We start from the raw sequence: 11,390 nt of genomic DNA, 5'->3' as shown, positions 1-11,390 counted from the left end.
GGAAAGAATAAATGATGGGAATGGAAAATGTCATCAAAGAAGATAAGAAAATTTTGGGCTCTGTATTGTGTTTGTCATATTGTTGAATTTTACAGAACATACTATATAGGATACCTCATCACACTCCTCAGGAAACATGGAGAGAAGGTTATCTCTGGTCTTAAGTAGAGAAAAGTGAACTCCAGAAACAGGAATCAATTCAATCCTGTTGTATTCAGTTACATTAGGGCCATTAAGTTCCATTGTTTATTATGCTTCCTATGACCTGTATTATTTCCAAAGACATAGTATTTATTAATATTGAGATACACATACTTTAGGGGAACCTCTTTAATATTTTCAGCAGTCATGAATTTGTAATTTCCAATAATACCAAGGAAAGTAACAGCAGAAACTTATTTCTTTGTGTAGGTTCCACTACATGGAAGAAAGGTTTGCATCCATTTTGGAACTAGTCCATGATACACCTATCATTCCAGAAAGAGATCTGGTGTTTTATAATGACTTGAGTGATGCTTTCAATTCAAAGCCAGAAAGGAAAATTTTGCCATTTTTATTTTCCTTACATATTTTCATCCATAGGATAAAAACATCAAGACCAAAATGTATCTCTCCCAGTACATTCAGTTGGTCCACATCGATACCTTTTTGATGACAGAAGAAAACTGCCAACTTAACACATCCAAAAGCTGATACCACTGTGCACAACACCTATTCAGGAAGAATAAATTCCTGGGTTCTTCTACCAGCATGTTGTACCACAGGATGGAGACCCATCCACTCAGGAGATGGCTGGAGTTGGAGATCACCACAACATGCATGGTTGTCTTGATGTTAGTGACCAAACAAGACTAGAACAACTGAGTTTCAAAACTAAGGAAGAGAATACTGATTAAAGATGGAGGCGTGAGAGGAGAGACAGAGGTTTCCTCTGAAAACTGAATACAATTAGAAAATTTAATTAGTGCAACTAATCCTGAGAGAGCAACAGGAAAGTGGATGCATTAGACTGCACACACCTGGAGAAAAGAACAGATCTCAGTGAATGGGGTAAGTACCAGAGCTGTGGCTCCGCGGGAACCGAGCCCTTCCCCCACCCCAGCTCACCGGCAGGAGGAAGAGAAACGGAGGAGGGAGGGAGTGGAAGTCTTGGGACTGCTGAATACCTACCTCCAGAGATCTGCTCTGGGAGCACAAACCTACATTTCATGGTGCTTTCATGAGACTCGCATGACTACGAGTCGGAAAGTTAATACAGGCAGAGATACTGGGAAGACTGGGATTCCAGCTGCTTGTGGAAAGCAGGGATCCATATCTGGCTGCTCTGGGACAAAAACTTATACCTGTGTGACCAGCCCACTGGCTCAGGCACTGGAGACAGGCAAAGGAGCCAGGAGGTGGGGAACAGTTCTTTTCTATCCCCAGGTACCAGTACCGCTCCACTGCGACCCCCAACATTGCTTCAGGGGCTCAGCAGCTCCAGAATAGAGCTTCTGGACACTAGAGGGCGCGATATACAAACATGAAACGCCAAAGGAACCTTGTCCAGAGTAAAATTGTTAATACAACTCCCGAGAAAGACTTAAATGATATGGACCAAGTGACTCTTCCTGAAAGGGAGTTTGAAATAAAAATCATCAACATCCTAATGGAGGTATGGGAAGACATCCAAGAACTCAGGAATGAATTCAGGACAGAGATCCAATCGTTAAAGAACACGATGGTGGGTATTAAAAGCAGGTTGGATATGGTGGAGGAGACAATAAATGAAATAGAAACTAGAGAAGAGGAATAAAATGAGACACAGAGAGAAAAAAGGATCTCCAAAAATGAAAGAATATTGAGAGAACTATGTGACCAATCCAAGCAGAACAATATTCGCATTATAAGGATACCAGAAGAAGAAGAGAGAAAAAGGGATAGAAAGTATCTTTGAGGAGGTAGTTGCTGAAAACTCCCCCAATCTGTGGAAGGAGATAGTCTCTCAGAACATGGAGATCCACAGATCCCCCAACACAAGGGACCCAAGGAAGACAACAGCAAGACACATAGTAATTAAAATGGGAAAGATCAAGGATAAGGACAGACTGTTAAAAGCAGCAGGAGGCAGAAATAAGATCACATACAAAGGAAAACCCATCAGACTAACATTAGACTTCTCAGCAGAAACCTTACAGACGAGAAGGGAGTGGCATGATGTATTAAATGCCATGAAGCAGAAGGGCCTGGAACCAAGGTTACTTTATCCAGCAAGATTATCATTTAAATTTGAAGGAGGGATTAAGCAATTTCCAGATAAGCAAAAGCTGAGAGAGTTTACCTCCCACAAACCAAATCTGCAGTCTATTTTGGAGGGATTGCTATAGATGAAAGTGTTCCTAGGGTTGGAGAGCTGTCACCAGAGGTAGTAAAATCACAGTAGGGAGGGTAGAGCAGCTGATTGGGAGGCAAATGCAAAATTAAATTGACTATCCCCAAAGTCAATCAAGGGATAGACAAAAAGTACAGAATTTGATACCTAATATATAAAGAATGAAGGAGGAAGAAAAAGGAGGAGAAATAGAAAAGAACCATTAGATTGTGTTTGTAAGAGCATACTAAGCGAGTTAAGTTAGACTCTTAGATAGTAAGGAAACTAATCTGGAACCTTTGGTAACCACTAATCTAAAGCCTGAAATGGCAATAAGTACATACCTATCGATAATCACCCTAAAAGTAACTGGACTGAATGCACCAATCAAAAGACACAGAGTCACTAAATGGATAAAAAAACAAGACCCATCTATATGCTGCTTACAAAAGACTCACTTCACACCCAAAGACATGCACAGACTAAAAGTCAAGGGATGGAAAAAGATATTTCATGCGAACAATAGGGAGAAAAAAGCAGGAGTTGCAGAACTAGTATCAGACAAAAAAGACTTCAAAACAAAGAAAGTAACAAGAGATAAAGAAGGACATTACATAATGATAAAGGACTCAGTCCAACAAGAGGATTTAACCATTATAAATGTATATGCACAAAACATAGGAGAACCAGCATATGTGAAACAAATACTAACAGAACTAAAGGAGGAAATAGACTGCAATGCATTCATTTTAGGAGACTTCAACACACCACTCACTCCAAAGGACAAATCCACCAGACAGAAAATAAGTAAGGACACAGAGGCACTGAACAACACACTAGAACAGATGGACCTAATAGACATCTATAGAACTCTACATCCAAAAGCAACAGGATACACATTCTTCTCAAGTGCACAGGGCCCATTCCCCAGAATAGACCACATACTAGGCCACATAAAGAGCCTCAGTTAATTCCAAAAGATTGAAATCCTACCAACCAACTTTTCAGACCACAAAGGTATAAAACTAGAAATAAATTGTACCAAGAAAGCAAAAAGTCTCACAAACACATGGAGGCTTAACAACACACTTCTAAATAGTCAATGGATCAATGACCAAATTAAAATGGAGATCCAGCAATATATGGAAACAAATGACAACAACAACACAAAGCCCCAACTTCTGTGGGACTCAGCAAAAGCAATCTAAAGAGGAAAGTATATAGCAATCCAGGCATAATTAAAGAAGGAAGAACAATCCCAAATGAATAGTCTAACGTCACAGTTATCAAAATTGGAAAAAGAAGAACAAATGAGGCCTAAAGTGAGCAGAAGGAGTGACATAATAAAGATCAGAGAAGAAATAAACAAAATTAGGAAGAATAAAACAATAGAAAAAATCAGTGAAACCAAGAGCTGGTTCTTTGAGAAAATAAACAAAATAGATAAGCCACTAGCCAGACTTATTAAGAGAAAAAGAGAATCAACACACATCAGAAGAATCAGAAATGGGAAAGGAAATATCACGACGGACCCAACAGAAATACGAAGAATTATGAGAGACTACTATGAAAACCTATATGCTAAGAAACTGGAAAACCTAGAAGAAACGGATAACTTCCTAGAAAAATACTACCTTCCAAGACTGACCAAGGAAGAAACACAAAATCTAAACAAACCAATTACCAGCACATAAATTGAAGCAGTAGTCAAAAAACTACCCTAGAAAAAAACCCCTGGACCAGATGGGTTTACCTCGGAATTTTATCAGACATATAGAGAAGATATAATACCCATTCTCCTTAAAGTTTTTCAAAAAATTGAAGAGGAGGGAATACTCCCAAACTCATTCTATGAAGCCAACATCACCCTGATGCCAAAACCAGGCAAAGACCCCACCAAAAAAGAAAATTACAGTCCAATATCCCTGATGAACGTAGATGCAAAAATACACAATAAAATATTAGCAATCCGAATTCAAAAATACATCAAACGATCATACACTACGAACAAGTGGAATTCATCCCAGGGATGCAAGGATGGTAGAACATTCGAAAATCCATCAACATCATCTACCACATCAACAAAAAGAAAGACAAAAACCACATGATCATCTCCATAGATGCTGAAAAAGCATTTGACAAAATTCAACATCCATTCATGATAAAAACTCTCAGCAAAATGGTTATAGATGGCAAGTACCTCAACATAATAAAGGCCACATACGATAAACCCACAGTCAAAATCATACTTAACAGTGAGAAGCTGAAAGCTTTTCCTCTGATATCAGGAATAAGACAGGGATGCCCACTCTCACCACTGTTATTTAACATAGTACTGGAGATTCTAGCCATGGCAATTAGACAAAACAAGGAAATACAAGGAATCCAGATTGGTAATGAAGAAGTAAAACTGCCACTATTTGCAGATGACATGATATTGTACATAAAAAACCCTAAAGACTCCACTCCAAAACTACTAGAACTGATATCGGAATACAGGAAAATTGCAGGATACAAAATCAACACACAGAAATCTGTGGCTTTGCTATACACTAACAATGAGCCAATAGAAAGAGAAATCAGGAAAACAACTCCATTCACAGTTGCATCAAAAAGAATAAAATACCTAGGAATAAACCTAACCAAAGAAGTGAAAGACCTATACCCTGAAAACTATAAGACACTCTTAAGAGAAGTTAAAGAGGACACTAACAAATGGAAACTCATCCCATGCTCTTGGCTGGGAAGAATTAATATCGTCAAAATGGCCATCCTGCCCAAAGCAATATACAGATTTGATGCAATTCCTACAAAATTACCAACAACATTCTTTAATGAACTGTAACAAATAGTTCAAAAATTCATATGGAAACACCAAAGACCCCGAATAGCCAAAGCAATCCTGAGAAAGAAGAATAATGTGGGGGTGATCTCACTCCCCAACTTCAAGCTTTACTACAAAGCCATAGTAATCAAGACAATTTGGTACTGGCACAAGAACAGAGCCACAGACCAGTGGAAGAGATTAGAGACTCCAGACATTAACCCAAACATATATGGTCAATTAATATTTGAAAAAGGAGCCATCTACACACAATGGGGAAATGACAGTCTCTTCAACAGATTGTGCTGGCAGAACTGGACAGCTACATGTAAGAGAATGAAACTGGATCAATGTCTAACCCCATCCACAAAAGTAAATTCAAAATGCATCAAGGACCTGAATGTAAGTCATGAAACCATAAAATTCTTGGAAAAAACATGGGCAAAAATCTCTTGGATGTGAATATTAGCGACTTCTTCATGAACATATCTCCCCGGGCAAGGAAAACAAAAGCAGAAATGAACAAGTGGGACCATATCAAGCTGAAAAGCTTCTGTACAACAAAGGACACCATCAATAGAACAAAAGGGTACCCTACAGTATGGGAGAATATTTTAGTAAATGACAGATTCGATAAAGGCTTGACATCCAAAATATGTAAAGATCTCACGCTCAACAAACAAAAAGCAAATAATCCATTTAAAAAATGGACAGAGGAGCTGAACAGACAGTTCTCCAAAGAAGAATTCCAGATGGCCAACAGACATGTGAAGAGATGCTCCACATCGCTAATTATCAGAGAAATGCAAATTAAATCCACAATGAGATATCACCTCACACCAGTAAGGATGGCCACCATCCAAAAGACAAACAAGAACAAATGTTGGCGAGGTTGTGGAGAAAGGGGAACCCTCCTACACTGCTGGGGGGAAAGCAAATTAGTTCAACCATTGTGGAAAGCAGTATGGAGGTGCCTCAAAATGCTCAAAATAGACTTACCATTTGACCCAGGAATTCCACTTCTAGGAATTTACCCTAAGGATGCAGCACTCCAGTTTGAAAAAGACAGATGCACCCCTATGCTTATCACTGCACTATTTACAATAGCCAAGAAATGGAAGCAACCTAAGTGTCCATGAGTAGATGAATGGATAAAGAAGATGTTGTACATATACACAATGGAATATTATTCAGCCATAAGAAGAAAACAAATCCTACCATTTGTAACAACATGGATGTAGCTAGAGGTTATTATGCTCAGTGAAATAAGCCAAGCAGAGAAAAACAAATACCAAATGATCTCACTCGTCTGTGGAGTATAAGAACGAAAGAAAAACTGAAGGAACAAAACATCAGCATAATCACAGAAAACAAGAATGGACTAACAGTTACCAAAGGTAAAGATACTGGGGAGAATGGGAGGGTAGGCAGGGATAAGGGTGGGGAAGAAGAAAGGGGGTATTATTATTAGCATGTATAATGTGGGGGGTGGGGAAAGGGAGGGCTTTGCAACTCAGAGAAGACAAGTAGTGATTCTACAACATCTTACTATGCTGATGGACAGTGACTGTAATGGGGTTTGTGGGGAGCATTGGGGTAGGGGAGAGCCTAGTAAACATAATGTTCTTTAAAAAAATAAAAATAAAAATAAAAACTAAGGGAGGGAAGCTCTTCAGTAATGATGGGAAGGCCTTCATTCGTTCTGGTGCCATTTTTCTGTTCCTTCAGCTGCAGGTGTTGAAATTCTTCTATGAGACTTCTGTTGGTAGATCTATCACTTTTGTATGTTTGCCCAAAATGTTGAACTTTCTAAATCTTTTACTTTATTTCTCTAATTCATATCTTTATCAAATAAGAGTGTAACTTTCATATTGTAATTCAGCTCTTGCAGTTTCATCATCAGTCTCAACTTCATAGTGAATTGTACTCCAATCTTCCAGACAATGGACTCTGAGGATGAGCTGGAATTCAAGGCTATCTTTCCACCACAAGTGAGTTCTCAGTGAGCTGCTGGCAAAGGCTTAAGGTACAATCCCCTTGTTTGTTTCTTTTGATAGTGTCATGTCCATAGATGCATTTCTGTTCTAATTCCTCAGGCATTGTAGGCTGGTGCTGAACCTGCGGCAGATTTTCTGTAACTATGGTGAACCAATTCTTCAGCTGGTGGAGGCAAGCATTGCAGTGTCCCCCAGTACAGGTACTCTGTTGTCTCTGTTTCCATTCCACCGGTCCATCACTCAGGACTTGCTGGGTAAGTTCAGTTAAATTAAATTTCTCTTATTTTTTTAACTTCCTTTCTTTTACTGTCAAGCATTAAAGCCCATATTCTGGAGCAACATTTGTTCTTTCTTATGATCATTCTTTGCCACACCATTGGTTTCATATTCTCTGTTCTGCATGTGTTTACATTTAAAGTCATATGCACCTTGTAAATGTCACAGAGTCTTGATTTCTTGGTCTATACACATAACTTGTATTTCACATTTCTGGGTTTGCAGTCAAGCTCTTGTTTGTGTAACACAACACAGTTCTTTGAATATTTCCCAACCAGGCCTGATTGAATCTTTGGGCATTTTCCACGATCTTCCTTTCTTCCTTCAGACAATTACAGTTGATCATAGACATCAGTATTGGGTCTTCTGAAAATTATCCTGAACATTATGCTTGCTTTTCTTTATGTTATGCTGCAACAAAAATATATTTCCCCCAAAAAAATAACTCTATCTGATGATCCAGCTGACATGGGAAGTTTTGAATGGATGGTGGCATGTGAAATATCATTATTGGCATGCTCAGTCTTGCTTTTATAGCCACTGTGTCAGGTACTGTCCTATTTCCATGAGAAAGTTGTCATCACAGAGCTGATGAATCTGCTCCTAGAATTTGGAGACAAGCTGCTGAAGCTCATACCACTGGGACAGCCTTTCACCTTGTGTCCTAGTGATGGGGTAGGGATTCAACCCAAGCAACAGCTACACACAGCACATCAAGTGTAAATACTTTTAGGTTTGAATGCACAGGATGAAAGCATCTACCCTATTCAGGTCTCCAGGGATGGTGCATAACAAATGAAAACTTTTCTGCATTCAGTATTGGACAAGGATGAGCTGAGGTGTAGTGGCACTGTCTTTCCTGGGTACCTGGATCACCTATGTTTGGTCTGGGGTCTGACAGGCAAGGCATGGTTCCAGGTGAATTTGGGTTTCTCTGCAGACTTTGTGCAGTATATTTATATTTATTTAAAATGTACAAGTGATATATGCATATATTGTAAAATAAGTACCCAAAACATGTTAGTTAACATATCCGTCATATCACAGTTACATTTAGTGTTTTGGTAAGGACACAATATTTATTCTATTAGCAAATTCGAGTATACAATATAGTACTGTTAACTAATCACTATGCTGTACATTAGATCCACATAACTTATTTACCACATTACTAAAAGTTTTTATACTTTTATTAATATCTCTCCATTACCCACCTCACCAGCCTCTGGCATCCACTTTTCTACTTTCTTTTTGCATGAATTTGACTTTTTAAAAAAGATTTTACATGTAAGTGAAAATATACAGTTTTCTTTGTCTATCTTATTTAACAACATGATGACCTTTAGATTCATTCACATTGCGGCAACCGACAGGATTTCCTTCTTTCTTAAGGCTGAATAGTAAGTAGTCCATTGTGTGTATATGTATGTGTGTTTATACCACATTTTCTTTATTAGTTTCTTATCTGTAGAATGTGTGTAATTATAATATTTACCTTATGAGGTTGTTATGATGATTGAATGATATCCTTCCTTTTGAAGTACTTAACACAGTGCTCAGCATTATATAAGTTTGCCATTTAATGTTAGTTATTTTTGTTATTATTACTGTGGAATAAACATGGGATTTAGACTCAAGTCTTAAGAGGTTTTTTTCAGCTGAGGGGCCTTAAACAGGTTAATTTTCTTGTCTGAAAAATAGAGATGATAATATTTAAAAATGAAAGCCATATACTTTTTCCCAGAGCTGTTGTCAGGAATTAATAAGATGATCTATGTGAAAACACTTTGTAAGCTATATAATGCAAGTGTTATGTGTGCATTAAATACATTTACATAATTTTTATGTGACTGGGCAATTTATAAGATAAGATAGTATAAACTAAGATAGTTTAATTGATGATCTTTCCAAGATGAAATATTTGCACTTTATATAACCAAAATGTTGGAATTTAAAGCAGCATTGGGATTACTTTGTCCAAACTCTCAACCTATACAGAAGAAATGGAGGTTTAGAAATTAAATGCTCTTTCTAAATAAATAATGAGCTTATGGCAGACATGAGTTTAGAACTCAGATTTCTGTATATCTCATCGAATGTAGTTTTTGATAGAACCTTTAATATGCTTCTCCTCAGAAGAATGATACTTTAAGAGAGAAGAAAGAATAGTGAAATATTTGAGTCCATATTTTACAGTGGTCTTCAAATCACATTTCATTGGTGGCTAGTTCATTAACGCCTATGGCAGACCAATTCTCTAACAGTGGATGCTGCTGGGCTTCCTAGCAAATGCAATAGTAATGGATGCAAACACTTCCCATCACCATCTGCAAGCATAATGTTGCATGCATATACTTAGTAAATTACTTGATAGCTACTCTCCTTGTTTTTGCAATTCTCATTTGTAACTGCATTTGGCATTTTCCCTTTATCTCCAACACTTTAAAATATTAAAATAAATATTAAATCTCATGTGAATGACTGATTGTTTTTATCCATACAGTTATATAATCCAATAGGAAACTACGTATGATAATTGAAGCAATAAACTAAACAGTTTTTTTGCATTATTAAAACTGTTTTTAAAAAGATATGTCTTATATTATAGTTATATCTATCTCCTTTTATATATCACCATAGGTGCCAGCTAAATAATCTTCTCAGACATTGTTAAACTGGGATTACTCCTTGCAGGCGGCCCAAACAAATCTAATATATTTTATATACAATAACTTTTCACATATTTGGAGAGAGCACTAATGTCCTCCAGTGAACTTTTCTTTTTCAGTATAAATGAACAAAGGTCTTTGAAATATTTTTCATATGACAATCTGTCTAATTTCATCACTATCCTCACCACTGTTTCCAATCTCTGTAATGCTCAATAAAATGTGATACCCTATTAAGAAATTGATATTCAAGGTATTTTTTAACTTCAGAAAGTAGACCAGGAAAGTCTCTTCCCTTATTTTTAGTATTGTAGTTCTGTTAATGTTGCATAATATAACATTAACATTTCTGGCTGTCATATATTTTTTTACCCACACTCGGTCCACAATCAATGAAAGGTCATTGAATCTTATTACATGGACTATTAGTGAGACAATGAATTCTAGGGACATCCCCCCCTTTTCAAGCATAAAAAATATTCCATTTATTTGATATTAGATCTATCCTCTTTTTTTCCATCAGACTTTTTTTGGATATTGCTGCTGACAATCATATATTCTTTTTCAAGATTTTTCAATGGGAGTAATGTCAGAAAAATGGCAAACTAAAAAGTTCCACTCTCATTCTCTGACAAAAAACATTTAAAAAACCTATAAAGTGTATGAGTCACATTCAAAACTTTACAACAACCAAGAAAACACCCAATTAAGAGAATTCCATCTCAAAAGTCTTGGGAAAATTTTGTACTTTTACTCACCCTTGCTTTACCTCCCTCCATGTGGTACAATTGTTGGTCTTTAAGTGGAAGCAGCTTGGTTTCCAATTACTTACATAAAACCAGAGGAAACCGAACAGAACTTATTTGCAAATTTTTGTGAACATCTGTTCTAATCTGACTGGGGGCTACCTGAAATACTGATGAAAGATACAATCTCTGCTTTGCATAATGTATTCATTCCGAAAAAGCAGTTGGAATGGCTTGTGAATGATTCAAGACGGACTAAAGACCCAGACATTTGGGGTAAGAGTTTTATGTTTGTCTTGAGCCATACAATAGACCATCTAAGGAAGGGAGGAGAATCTGGGGTGGAACTCTTTAGTAAATTAGAATATTCAAATGAAGCCATGTATATTGAGAAATTTAGAAAGCCATGAAGGTGCCCAAACATGATACATGCTTAGAAAAGATTTGATAATACATTGAGCTTTCACCTTAGGCTGAATAACTATGCTCAGAGGAAGCCTATCTAAGTGTTTAAGTGCCCCAACACAA

General features: G+C 37.2%; 1 pseudogene; it reads right to left on the bottom strand.

The window, feature by feature from the left end:
* Positions 1-623: 623 nt before the first annotated feature.
* LOC118922487 (signal transducer and activator of transcription 1-alpha/beta-like) lies at positions 624-7,488 on the bottom strand (annotated as a pseudogene).
* Positions 7,489-11,390: the final 3,902 nt, after the last annotated feature.

The sequence above is a fragment of the Manis pentadactyla genome, chromosome X (assembly GCF_030020395.1).
Source record: "Manis pentadactyla isolate mManPen7 chromosome X, mManPen7.hap1, whole genome shotgun sequence".
Classification (NCBI taxonomy): domain Eukaryota; kingdom Metazoa; phylum Chordata; class Mammalia; order Pholidota; family Manidae; genus Manis; species Manis pentadactyla.
This window is presented reverse-complemented; position numbering and strand designations above follow the sequence as displayed.